Source organism: Ursus maritimus, unplaced genomic scaffold, assembly GCF_017311325.1.
Source record: "Ursus maritimus isolate PB19 unplaced genomic scaffold, ASM1731132v1 scaffold_18, whole genome shotgun sequence".
Classification (NCBI taxonomy): Eukaryota; Metazoa; Chordata; class Mammalia; order Carnivora; family Ursidae; genus Ursus; species Ursus maritimus.
In genome coordinates, this window is record NW_024424230.1 from 40,274,071 (window position 1) to 40,289,402 (window position 15,332).

The following is a 15,332-nucleotide window of genomic DNA, read 5'->3' on the forward strand; positions in this document are numbered from 1 at the left end:
TGTGTGTGTATTTTAAAATATTAGAGGGCAGGGGCGCCTGGGTGGCACAGCGGTTAAGCGTCTGCCTTCGCTCAGGGCGTGATCCCGGTGCTCTGGGATCGAGCCCCACATCAGGCTCCTCCGCTATGTATGAGCCTGCTTCTTCCTCTCCCACTCCCCCTGCTTGTGTTCCCTCTCTAAAATAAAATAAAATAAAATAAAATAAAATAAAATATTAGAGGGCAGATGAAGTATTCCTAGACTTAAGGGAACAAAGTTTTCAAGAAGGCAAAACTTTTGGAGAAGTGCAACAACATTTTGCAGTTTCTTTTTTCTCCTGAGTGCGGGGTATAAGTCACACCCACAGTGAGAGAGAGTGCCCATGAGTCTGGAAAACAGCAGAGTGTTAGGGAGTCTCACAGCGACAGAATGACAGAAAGGAAACACACAGTAGAGTACTGGAGATCAGGTTCCAAGTAAAAAAGGAGACATGGAGAACAGAGTCTGGCATTCCAGCTTTTCCCTATGTGATGTTTGCACTCTAAAGTCGGAGACAGCTCTAGAAATCCAAGACGGAATCCTATGCAAACTGAGTGCTTCCAGTTTCTAGTTCTGCATGGACTGAGTGTGGAAGTCACCACTCCCCGTCCTGACAAGTCAAAAGCTGCACAGACTGAAATGTCAACAACTCCTCTTGGGTCCGTAAAAGAGCAGGGGCACAGGCAAACCAGTGCCCCCAAGATTGGAGAGAGACAGGCAAACGCCAGGAGTCACAGCTTCCTGGAGCAGACTCAGGACCTGAAAGTGGGAGCCAGAGCAGCAGTAGGAAAACCTGAACTGTGACTGACAAGCTGCCGGAGGCTCCATGAGGACAATTTTGACAATTAAAAACTCCAGGGGGATCCTGCCATAGGAGGGCTCCCACAAGAATGTCCTCCAGGAGTCTGAGCAGGTTCCCATAGTTGGTGTCAGAGAAAAATCCCCCAGGCTTCAAACAGCTGGACAAAAAAAGGAACCATTTTCGAATATGCCAGAGCATATTCTTCAACAAGGCCTGCCCACAGGGCAACTAGATAACCAGAGCCCAACCTGCTTGGGTATTATCAGAGCCTAACTGATCGAGGGAATGGAAATACTTAACCCCCACCCGCTCTAGCCATGCTTTGCTACTTAATCAGGGAGAAAAAACAAAACAAAAACCAAAGAACAAAAACAACAGAGAAACATTTGTGAAGTTCACAGTCTAGAGGGACAGGCTCCCTAAAAGACTGAGGCCTAATCCTAGGACTGTAGAAACCTCCCCTCCCCCACACCTTACCACCATATTCCTAAAGGTCTATGTACAGTAGTAGTTCCTTTTCCACAGTACCTCATATCTAACTATCAAGAAAAAAATTACAAGGTACACCAAAAGGCAACAAACAAACCGCAATTTGAAGAGAGAGAGCAGCAGCATATCCAGACCTGACAGGGATGCTGGAATTATCAGACTGGGAATTTAAAGCAACTATGATTCATAGATTAAGGGCTCTAATGGCTACAGCAGACAGCGTGCAGGAACAGATGGGCAATGTAAGCAGAGAGATGGAAATCATAAGAATCAAAAAGAAATCCTAGAGATAAAAAACAACAACAACAAAAAAACCCACATTGTAACAGAAATGAAGAATAACATTGATGGGCTTATTAGTAGACCAAGCATGGCTGAGCAAGGTAGATGGAGTTTTCAGCAGTTGCTTAGCTGTGAAGAGTTAAGAGGTTATAATTCAGAAATCAATGGAGAAAGAGGACACTTTGAAAGACCAAGCATCTAAAGTAGAACCTCTCAAAGGCTTTGACGTAATAACAGGTCGAACAGACCAGAGCTGGAAGTCTTACCGAAGCTACAACTAGACTCAAGCCAAGTCAGTGCTTAATTGGATTAAGGTGGTCAGCTTCTTCCTCACCTGCTCAGCAAAAGAGAAAGTAAACCTCCTTGGGAAAAAGTAACCTGATCTAGATACTGTAAAAACGCTTTTTGTATAATGTATGGCATCACTCGAAACATTAACCAAACATGCCAAGAGAAAGACTGAAAGATTGAAAGTCAATAGACAAGAATAAAAACAGACACATTGGTAAAACAGATTTTGGAGTTATCAGGCAGGGATATTAAATAGAAAAATGAAGGTGTGTATGGGGAAGGGAGATGAAATATGGAGAGTTTCCCAAATAATTGGCATTTATATAAAATTATCAAATTAAAATACTGGTATTGAAAAATTCAATAATGGGTATAGATTTAACAACAAATCAGTGGACGAGAGAGTTCTTGATCTAGAATATAAATTAACAAAAAAATATACGGACTAAAATACAGAAAGGAAAATTGAATATACCAAAAAGTGTGTGTGTAATGTGCACATGCACATGTATCAATAAAGTATCTAACATATCTGTAACATATTCTAGGGTTCCTAGAAGGACACAGAAAATTGGGCAGTAGCAAGTTTTCAATGCAACTTAGGATTTTCTAAAACTGATGACATATTTCAACTCATAGATCCAAGAAATCTGCCATTTCCAACCATTAATGAAGAAAAGCAAATCATGACTGGGCATACGGTAGTCCAACTGCTGAGAGCCAAAGACTGACAAATAATATTTTTAAAGCCGCAAGAGAAAAAGGATATATTAACCTTAAAATATCAACATATAAGACTGTCAACTATCTTTTAAATAAAAATCATCAAAACCAGAGGAAAATATAATGCAATTATTAGAATGCTAAGTAAAAATAATTGGCAAATTATAATTCTATGCCCAGAGAAGTCTTCAAAAATGAAAGCAAAAAAGCAGAACTATACTTAAACAATTAAAAAAATACTAAAGGGAATTCTCTGGCAGAAAAAACCACGATCTCAGTCAGGTATTGGGAATGGGGAGCAAAAAAAGATGAATTTGCCAAAATAAAAACAGAGTTAAAAAAAAACCCACAAATGTCCTGTATCTATTAAGGATATTGTGTTTGTATTTTTAAATATTCTTGGAAAACATTACCAGCCCTATATAGTTTTAATGGTGATTTAGTCAAACATTTAAAATAAAAATAACACCAATATTTTAAAAAGTTATTTTGGAGGATGGGAGAATGGAGAATACGTCTTACCTCATTTTATGAGGCCAGCATAATTTTGAAAACATTGAAAGATATAAAATTAGAGGCCAAGCTCTCTCATGAACATAAACGCAAAATCCTAAGTATAAGCAAATAGAATCTAATAACATGTAAAATATGATTATATACCACAACTACTTTGCATTTCTTATATAAAAATTTTGTGTTAGGGTCAAAAATCTACCAACATAATTAACCACAATAACAAACATATTGGAGGAAAAAATATGATCATCTCAATAGATAAAAGAGAATATTTGATAAAATGTCATGTCATTTATATTTTAAAAATTAAACTTAGCATACAAGAATTATGAGAAATTTCCTTGACCTGATTGCTTTATCTACAAAAACTAACAAAAATACAATTTCTAGTGAAGTTTTGAAGAATTTTCTCAAAGACTGGGCAAAAAAGTTACAGGCACTCACTACGTTATTCAACATTTCATAGAGGTTCTCTTTAGTGCAATACAACCAGAGAAAAATGTAAGGCACAAGAACTGAAAAGGAAAAAGTAAAATTGTCATTATTCATAAATGACATGAGTATGTCCTTTGATAATAGAGCATAAAATACAAACAAACTGTAAGGATTTATCAGTAAATTCAGCAAAGTATTTGGATACAAGGACAATAGAGAAAAGGAATACAAGAAAATCAAATACAGAATTACCCTTTACAATTATATTAAAGGATCACAAATACTTAAGAATACAGCCAGTGAAAAATGTTCAAAGCCTCATCCTAGGAATCTGTGCATTTTCATTAGAGAAGTTTTACAAGGTCTAAATAAGTGAAAGCATAGACTGTAATCAAAACGTGAAAGATTCAATGTTGTAAAGATATCAATCTCCCTAAAGAGATCAGTGAATTCAACAGTCCCAAACTTCATTTTATATCCAGAACATACAAGAACTACAATCAGTTAGTACATGGCCAGCAACAAAATAGGAAACTAGGTGAAATATTTGGAAAGGAACTTTGCAAAATAGTATATTCAGAGTTAATGAACGTATGACAAGGCATCAAATACCCTCAGTCGTAGTAGTAAAGGAAATGCACAGTAAAAACCTAATCAAATATATTATCACATTTCCATCAAACTGGGTAAGTTTGGGTAATTTGTTTGTTTTGTTTGTTTGTTTGTTTCTTTTTAATGGTATCGCCAGTTGTTGGTAAGAGCTATTAAATGCTGTTTGTAGAAGTACAAATTGATATAACCACTTTTAACTGGGGCGCCTGGGTGGCTTAGTCATTAAGCATCTGCCTTCAGCTCAGGGCGTGATCCCGGCGTTATGGGATCAAGCCTCACATCAGGCTCTTCCGCTGGGAGCCTGCTTCTTCCTCTCCCACTCCCCCTGCTTGTGTTCCCTCTCTCGCTGGCTGTCTCTCTCTGTCAAATAAATAAATAAATAAAATCTTTAAAAAAAAGAAAAAGAAAATTTGTTTAACTGTATATAGATTATTAAACATTCACATATATTGTGACTCAGTAATCTACTCCTAGGTTTACACCCCCCAAATTGTGCATATATGTTCACCAAAAGGCACACATAAGAATATTATAACAATACTATTGGAAAGGACCCCCAAATGGGAACAACCCTACCCTATTAATAGTAAAATATATAATACCATTATGTATTTATTCAATGGAATACTAGAAATCAGTGAACATGAATAAACTACTGAATGGATTAATCTCAAAATATAATAATGAACATAAGAAGGTCATCACCAAAAATGTATACTCTCTAACTCCATTTTCGTGAAGTCGAAAACTAGCAAAACTGAGTGATGACAAAAGTCAGAACAGTGTTTTTTTGAGGGGAGATAGTGACTCTAGAAAGGACAATGAAAGCTATCTGATAATGTTCTATTTTTGATCTGACTCTTGATTATAAGTCTATGTAGTCATGAAAAGTAATTGATCTATACAGTTATTTTTGCACTTTGTGGATATATAATTATTACACTTAATGTACATATATTATACTTTGATAAAAATTTTACTTAAAAATAACCCAACTAGCCTCTTCAGTCTTTGTCTCATTTCTCTTAATATCCAAATGATAAGCCCCCAAATCCTCATCTAAGGAAAGCATATGTGTTGTCATCTTTTACTAATGTGCTTGCTTCCAATATTATTGAAACTTACATAGTTCCTTAAATCAGTACTACTTTGAAAAGGAGGAACTCATTTAAATGATAGTTTTGCTCTTAAATCAGACACAATGCACAACGACATCTCTCTCCAGATCTGCAGTGGAAAAACTTTCTGTGACTGCTCTTCCGTTAATGAATTCTGGAAAGGAATGTGTCCACTCTTGAATTTCTTAGCACCAGTGTATTATAGGATCTGAGATGGTTGTAAACTGCTGGCACTATGGGAAAACACCACCATAACTATTAGTAAAAATGGATTTTCTAGTTCTATCTGCTAGCCCACAGTAAGTAGGAGGCATTCTCACTGATACGTTACCCTCCAACTCAGCAGTTTATTTTTCCCCATGTAGAAAGATAGAAGTATAGCTACCCCAGAGGAATTGTTATGGCCTCTGCTTTTGGAAATGGCCTATTTCTTTGTCCATAGCTATGAGAATGTGTCCAATTCCTTTATGAGATTTTAGCAACTTTGAGAAAATTTCACAAGTGAGTGATGAAGTTTCTGCCATTTCTCCTCAAAATATACCTTCACCTTCCCCTCACCTATGCTTGAACTCAATTCAGGTTCTATCTCACAAAGTAAAAATCTGTAGAGGTATGAAAAGATCATGAAATGTGACTATGAATTCCAATAATCACTTGGTCTTTCCCATAGGAAGTGAAAGAAATTAGAGAAAATTAGATTTTACTGAGCTAATGAGGCACACAGGAAAAGGTTTAGTTTTGCTTTCACTTTTTCATTGAAGCAAGCAATGTGAGATTGCAGCTCATTTTGCATTCACTTTCATCTATTGAAGTCATAAATCAGATAAATGTAAAAGTTCAACTGAAAATCCCGTAAGTCAAAAAGGAGGGGGTGGAGGATTTAGTGTTTACTGGGCACCTATTATTAATATATTATATTTAATCCTCACAATGATCTTATAAAATAAAAATTGTTGTGATTTTATAGATCAGTAAACTAGGGTCAGTGGGCAACCACCCCCCAAGTTGATGTGCCAGTACACCACAAAAAAGTCCCTCTCCTTATCACGCTCACTATGTGGCCTTTACCAGTATGGGTACTTGCACTCTAATTTATGGAGGACATCATTTTATTAGTGCAAAACCTTATTCCATGTGTGAGCACATGGCAGCTTCTTTTCTGGAAAATGTGTGGAATATTTTCTGCTTAGATCATGGGTTTGGGTTTTTTAAATGGCAGCAAATACATATAAAAAATCAATTTGTACCTACACACCTGGAATGCAATTAGAAAAGATGTCTACAATAATGTTCATATTTTTCCAGGTGATCTGTTGAACAGGAAGGAAGAAGCACTCCGAGATAAAATCTAATAACAAAGCATAATATCATGAACCATATATAACGCAGTCCATCACTCAGGGGAATAGGTAATATAGGTAGTGATTAAGATCGTGGATTTCAAAGTCGAGATAACCTGTGGATTACCATATGGCATGAACTCTAAGACATCATTGACTATAAGAACTAACAATACTTTATAATGAAGAAAGTGCTGCCAAATAATTTTAAGACACTTTGATTGTATGACACATCCTGACTTCAGAGGTGTTAAATTTGGGGGGAAAAATGTAGATTTGATGACATGAGAAAGCTATGTTATATAAACTAAAAACGTTACAGTGGCTGAAACAAAATACGAATGTATTTCTCACGAATGTACATAAGGAGTGTTCTTCACTGTGGCTGCCTCCCTCTGAGAACTGATTCAAGGACCCAGATTCTTTCCATCTTGGGTCTGGTCCATCTTTAACATAGGACATCTAGGGTCCGTGTGCTCATCTTCCTAAAGATGGTAACAGGAAAAAGAACCTGGGGGATTATGCCTGAAAACTGTGTACAAACCAGGCTGAGAATGAAATTTATCACTAGCACTCCCATTTCATGGTTAGAACTGAGTCACAATGCCACAAAGCAAGCTGGGACATTTTACTAAGGCGTACGCCTACAAAGAAAAGAGATTGAGTTTGGTGCAGAGTCAAGCTCCACTGAGACCTGCCAAGTTAGACTCATGCGCTCACCAGTGTCCATGGTTCTCCCTACTCACAGACACACACAAACTCTTTCCCAGCCCGCTTTTATTTGAGTGGATTGCAGAGGCAAAACATCAAGGGCATCTGCCCTAAAGAGACACCCACTTGGACTCTGGGAAACAAACTGAGGGCTTCAGAGGGGAGCGGGGTGGAGAATTAGGATAGGCCGGTGATGGGTAGTAAGGAGGGCACATATTGCCTGGAGCACTGGGTGTTACAAGCAAATAATGAATCATGGAACACTACATCAAAAACTAAGGATGTGCTATATGGTGACTAACATAACATAATAAAAATTATTATCTAAAAAAAAAGGCACGTAGTGCAATTTCCCCACATTTACTCCCCACCAAAAAAATAAATAAATAAAAATAAATAAATAAATAAATAAATAGACACCCAGATCCAGAGTGGACTTGCTGGGTGCAAGATTTTACCATTAATTGTCTTAATGCATCCAAGCACTGAGCGCAGTGCCTGGCATGTAGCAGTTAATCCATAAATAAAATTTATTATTCTTATTTTGTAAAATCATTACCAACTTTTGAATGTGGAATCTTTATTCTGACTTTATTTACATCGTGTATAAATACTTAAATAATTATCCCTACATTATACTTGCAAACTAATTTTTACTTAGATTACTTCATCTTTTAAATTTACTGAAAAAAAAAATAAATCCCTTGTTATAGCCTTCAGATAGAATTAAGGTGCTTGCCCTGCAATCCAGCAATTGCACTGCTAGGTATTTACAGAAAGGATACAAAAATGCATATCTGAAGGGGCACATGGACCCCAATGTTTCTAGTAGCATTATCAACAATAACCAAATTATGAAGAGAACCCAAATGTCCATTGACTAATGCATGGATAAAGGAGATATGGTACACACACACACACACACACAGTGGAATATTGCTCAGTCATAGAAAAAAATGAAATCTTGCCATTTGCAATGATGTGGATGGAGCTGGAGAGCATTATGCTGAGCAAAATAGGTCAGAGAAAGATAGATACCATATGATTACACTCGTGTGGAATTTAAGAAACAAAACAGATGAACATAGGGGGAGAAAAGAGAGAGAGGCAAACCATGGAACAAACTATGGAGAACAAGCTGGGGGTTGCTGGAGGGGAGATAGGAGGGAGGATGGGTTGAATGGGTGATGGGTATTGGGTAGGACTCTTGTGGTGAGCACTGGGAATTGTGTGTAGGTGATGAATCACTGAAACTAATATGACGATGTATGTTAACTAACTGGAATTTAAATAAAAACTTGGAAGAAAAAAAAATTAAGGCACTTGGAGCCCTTCATATGAAGTATACTAATAGGATCTGTTTACAGATGCCAGGAAAAAGGCGGGCAGTTGTAGCCTCTCTACCTGGGGTTGTGTGAAAGTTCTGGTGCTTAAATTAGGATGGACACAAATTGACAAAAGTTCAGTTTTCACTCCAGAGAATTTATTCTAATCTCAAACTTCACTAAAGTTTTTGGGACCCATGAGAAATCGATGAATTTGCTCCAAAAAGATGGCAGTAGTTTGGGGCTTAAATATGCATTATCTCCATGCTAATAGCAGTCCACTTCCATTGTGAGACCAGCACTCTGCATTTTAGGAACCTAAACAGGCTCCTCATTTTAGATATAAAGTAGAGAGATGCCTGGATTCATGCCAAAATGTGCTTATGGGAAGAGATGAGACTAATAAATATCTTACCATGAAACTAATGCAGAGTCATATTCTAGAATTAGCTGAAATAAACTTACAATTTAAAGAAAAATAAGATTAAGCTAGGACACATTTTGATGTCATTATGGACAAAACTGAAGGAATGCTTGTAGAAATAGAAGGAATGGGACAAAATGAGAATTTATGCCAAAGCATAATTCTGCCTGCCCACAGTCCGTTCTTTCTGTTTTGTTTTATTTCATAGCCATTCTTCTCCTTTTTTTTTCAGATATAATTGACATTGTCTAAGAGATCCATCCATTCTTATGGCAAAAGTGTAAATTAAGTTTCAAACTTCCAAAAGTGCAGAATAGACATTATCTAAACCTAAATTATTATTCAAAAATAATTTCAGTTTATAAAATTCATTGTGTAGCCAGGTGTATTTTTGGATAAATGGCTATAAATACAGATTACCCATCTGCTGCTGTCTTTGAAAACTGCATTGCTTCTTATTCTCATTTTATTTCTCTTTTGCTCTCATGCTGTCATTAGCTCCAAAGTGAGGACCACAGACAGTAAAGATATGCAGGGGATCCAGAAGTTGATGTAAATCAGGCCCACTGTGGACTGATTTTGGATGCAGCTGTTACTCAATTTTACAACACACATTACTGTACTTTTGTGTTTTTCTAAATTACAAAAGTCAGTAATTTAACGGAGTCCTGTAAGACAGTTCAAAATAACTTCTCCTCTTTCAACCATTTGAATATTTTACCGGAGCACCTTTGATGCCAGTGAAATTATTCTCACTTTTAAAAGTAATTAATGTTTTGTGCAAAGCAGTAAAACAGGAGTATTCTTGAAATTGATTAGTATAAGAAAAATTTATTCTATTCTTTATTGTTTGTAATTTTTTCCTATAAAAATATTATTTTAAGATTTCTAAAAGGTGTCTATACTCTGAAGATGAAATAATTACTGTATAACTTTTACAAAGATGCTAGTTTTCCAAAACTACCAAATATAAGACATTCAGATGTGAAAAATGGCACATGTCATATATGTGATAAGTTTTATCATCGTATGTTTAAAAGTTAATCTTGAGGCTTGTCATCTCAGACATATAAGGCATGAAATTGTTAACTGCAGAGATAAGATTTTTGGCATACAAATGCAAGTTCTGTCTTAAAACTAGGTCCTTTTCTTTATATGTTTATGGAAAAATATGTGATAAAAGTATAAAGTTTAAAATTTGAAGCCCTTCCAAAGGGTAATGATTAAAATCACATTGAAATGACTACATGAAAAGGTACTCATTCTTCACATATTATAGGAGTTATTTGTGTTAAAAAGCAATAATTCAACGGAATAAATTTTAAAGATCTTTGGCTTTATTCAACGATTTGTGAATCTGGCAGCATCCCATCCAGCAGTTAGAAAAGAACTCTGAAGAGCTGCATAAGATAATACTGTTACAGGCAGGAGGGAGCCAGGCTAGGAAGTCATACTAACAAAAAGGGGATTGGTTGTGGCAAGGTCCCTTTCCAGTAGGGCACTCAGGGTTCTATCAGGCAGATTACCTCACTAGTGCTGATTAGGTAGTTCCTAATTGGCTCGTTTAAGAATCCATTTTTGGGAGAGTTGAAACCGTAAATTAAATTAAGTCTTGGTTTTGTGACTGTGGGGCTTAGCATAAGTGACTCCATTGTAGGCCTGTTGTTTTGTTTTTTATATCTTGTGAGATACTGTTTGCTCAAATGTTCCTGTTTTGGGTTACGTTTATTATGCTTTCTCTATGTCAAATAATTAGCATTGTTTTTATTAACTGAAGATATTATATTAAAATTTTACATCTAGATCCACTCTGAGTAGTTTGCAAAACCATTAGGAATTGGTTAGTAAACTAATGAAAGCTCATTTCTTGAGATCTCTAATAAAAAAACTTCTCTTAACCCATTGTAGGACAAATTGCCTCCAAAGATTTTATTGAATATTTACACATTTTTATTTTAATTTCTATACAAGGGTTAAGGACTTACTTGGAATCCTCTTCAATTTTTTTCTTTTCTTTCTTTTTTTTTTTTTTTTAACTTTTTCAATCTCTTTCCCTACCATCCTCAAATTTTTAGCTTCTGGCAAGAAAAATATGAATCCAGAGGCAAACTTTTTGACCAAGAATTTCAAAAGCTATCCAGTAAGAAAAGGTGTTCTACTGAAAAACTAAAAGTGAAACCAAATTAAAATACAAAAACTGACATTGAAATCAATAGTGCAAAAAGTAAGGACTTCACTGAGTTTCACTTTCACTAAATATCCTTCATGTGTCTTTAGAATGGTGACCTTAAAAACAGTTACACGTTTTTGTTTTTATTCCCAAGGGCTACTTGCCAAGCATATTATGCTTTCCAAGTTGGATCTCATTTTGTGGTTGCCCTTTAATCACTGAAGGTCCCTTTTTATCATTTCCGTACTAATTGGTGTTAAAACACTTGACAATTTATTGTGATTTAAGTTTCATTAGCTTGCATCTCTTTCCCCATTCAATGATTAATAGAGACGTTAAGTAAGATTACAACCTAATAACAATGCCCTCTCTACCCTGCCTGTACCTCTCCTCAACTAGTTAGCAATATGTTTTCTTGATGGAAGCAAAATATGGTTTCGGTCCAGTCTCCTGTGAAGAATTAGGCTGCTGAACTTTGATAACGTGAAGATTTTTGGTCCCAATCAGCCTATGATATTATATAAGTTGAGAGTTGTTATTTTAATTAATGGATAAAAATTTATGTAAGTATTTGTATGAAATCAAATAATAGCCTTTTAGATATGAAACTTATTTCTAAAAAAAAGAATTTCACACACACACACACACACATGCATGCACACACACACACAGTCCTTAGGATATAGATATTTTAAAAACGAATTTACAAATTCCAATTTACACTTTTCAATTTCTTGAAGACATCTTAAAGTGGATTTACTCCAAAAGGTAGGCTTCAATTAACCTTATCTCAGAAAGATTCTTGCACCATTTTTAAAAACAGCTTTATTGAGATGAAATTCATGTATCATAAAATTCACACTTTTAAAATAAAAAGTGGTTTCTCATATATGCAGTGGTGCAACCATCAGTTTCTACCTTAACTGCAAGGCATGTATTGTCATATGTTGTTATTACAACTTTTTTTTATATTACTTGACTGTTATTTATTGTAGCTTATATATTTACTTCCTGGTTATTTTATACAGACATCATTTTCTTGACATGATTGAAAGTTCATCATTGGCCCAACAGATATGCTTTTAACAAAATATTTAATTGGATGTTTTGAGTATAGCAACAAGGTAAAACGAATATGTGTCAGATCACATTAGGCTGATTTTATAAAGAAAATTCCCCAAATGTCTTCATGCAACTCATTGTCTCATGTCCAGGTGCTGTCCTTAGACCCTGGCAGGTGGGGTCTTTATCTAGGTCTCTATGCCTCAGAGATTGCACTGGTTTGAATAGTTCCCCTCCACACCAAAAAAAAAGAAAAAAAAATTTTTGTCTACCCAGAACCTCAGAATGTAATCTTATTTGTAAGTAGGGTCTTTGCTAATGTAATGAAGTTGAGATGAGGTCATACCGAAATACGGTGGGCCCTAAATCCAGTGTATCTGGTGGTCTTGTATCAAGAGGCAGATTTGGACACAGAGACACAGAAAAGTCCATGTGAAGACAAAGGCTGAGATTGGTGTGATGTGTCTACCAGACAAGGAACATCAAGGATTGCCAGCAACCACTGAAAGCTAGAAGAGGCCACATTCCACCCTAGAGCCTTCAGGGGAAGCATGGCCCTGCCGGCACCTTGATTTCAGGTTTCTAGATTGTAGAACTGACAGAATAAATTTCTGACAATGTAAGCCACACATTTTGTGGTACTTTGTTTATAGCAGCCCCAGGGGACAATACAGGGTCTCCACACTTGAGATATCTTCCTCAAAAATTTTTAAGTTCCCCTCTGGTGTCCAGGTACAATATCCATGGGAAGCAAGATGCCTGATGCAGCATCATGTATAAATGATAAAACTAGGATTAAATACACGATATTAGGGAAATTTAGAGGTAAGAAGATATATATTGTTTCTAAATGGACATTCCAAAGAGTCAGAACATTCTGTAAAATAACAGTATTGCTACCTTTTTCTTTGGATGGAAGATATGAAATTAACCAGGAATGGTGCATTTGGCAAAAAAAGGACATGAAAAGGTAATGAATGTCTGGGTCGGAGGATCTGAAGAGGAAAAGATGATGCCTGAATACTGCATTTAGTATTCACATTCTGTGATTGGACAATTAACAAAATGTAAGTTTTCTTTCTGTACTCATTATTCTACATCTTCTTTGATGAATGATTATGTATCACATGGGCCCATGTCATAGATATTTTTTATTTTTTGAAGATATTTTATTTATTTATTTGAGAGAGACAGAATGCACAGGTGGGGGAGGGGGCAGAGGGAGAGGGACAAGCAGACACCCCACTGAGTGGGGATCCCATCATGGGGCTCAATCCCAGGACCCCGAGATCATGACCTGAGCTAAAGTCAGATGCTTAACCGACTGAGCCACGCAGGTGCCAAGATTTTAATAATATATTTATAATTGAATGGTATTATAGACAAAATCGGAACAGAAACTATTGACTCAAGGACCCACAGAGTCTAGGGATGGCCCAGCCACACCCATACTAAATATTAGAAACTAAAGAGAAAGAGAATTTGTAGAGAGTTTGTCTGAAAAAATATGTTCTTTAATACTTGCCTATCCAACCTTCCAACAAAAGCAAGGAGAATGGGTAGGATGCTCTTCTATTCAAGATAAGAGGTTGGGTTTCCGTGGGATCAATAGAAGAGCTTAATATGTATCCTTTGGATTTTGGGGGGCATACTCGTATCTGACAAGACAAGAGCCTGTTTCCGTTGGCTCAGGCAGCAGGAAAGATGCAGAGATAGAGAGAAGGGGGGAGGGGGACAAGGTTTTGTTGTGAAGTAACTGAACTTCTGCTGAATGTAGGGTAAGGTTCCGATGGTCCAAAGACAACCTCCAGGAGAGAGGAAGGCGCTACATGGGAGTCACTTAGGTCGAGCTTGACTGGTGATCATCTGATCCTGAGAGACAATCACAACAAATAAATACCAAAAACCACATACATCCTGTTCTGGGGTAGTAACAGTGAAAAGACCAACAGTATTGTTAAGTTCTCTGAAGACCTTAGGACACAGATTTAAGTTTTGATCAGGCCCTGAGATCACAAATTAGAATTAAACATAGCAGTCATTTGCTGAGTTAAGACTGTTTGCAACTTAAAATGAGAGTTAAAAAACCTTGAAAAAAATAAATCTCATGGTGATTAGCAATGTTGAGAGGCTTCCCGATGTCCTCATGTGGCAAGAGGCAGACTATTCTTCATGAGAATATTTACAGAGTGTGCATGGTGGGGAAATGAATTCCTTCTGGTTGCATTCCATGAGTTTTGTTAATTAAGGATGTCAGTCGAAGTACGTTTTACGTGATAAAGCAAAGCCTGTGCTATGGTGATATGCAGCGTGGTACGAGTCATGGTACGTAGCAGTGGTACATGGAAGGGCGAAATTAAAATTTTTCTCTACAGTTTTTCCATGCATTTTCTGACTTTCTAGCTTCAGTTTCGCAGCTCAATACTTTAAGCTCTTCCTGAAGAATTTCTAAACAGCCTTGACCTAATGTCTTTTCATCCACCCGCTCTTCAAGCATCCAGCCTTGGGTAAATCCTGTTGCCTGCGTTCGCTTTGTCTGTACACAGGCTTTCAGACTGCCAGAGAAAATCACACACCTGCGCCGACTGGTGACACTGCACGTTCATGGTCACCTGTTTGATCAGTGTCCTGACAGTGATTTCAATTGAATTATGTTTCACCTGGCAATGTTCCTTCTCATTCCTTCTCATTTCTGACAAGAAATGTTTTATCTTCTGCACTCGGTTCCTTTTCTTCCACAATCACCTTTATTCTCACTAGATGATCTGGCCCCCTATTTCACGAAGAAAATGGACCTCGCTGAGAAGGAAAGTCCAATTCTGGCTTCCAACAAACCAGCAGTCCTATCTGCGTCAACACACACCTGGTTCTTTCATTAAAAGGAATTTCTTTCATCAATGTCAGTCTCTATTTGCTCCTGCATTTTAAGCTGTGTCTTGCCCTCACTTTTCTAGACCCAACATTGTTTATTAACTCACATTCTTCTAGAATATCCAACTGTCTCTGTTATCCAG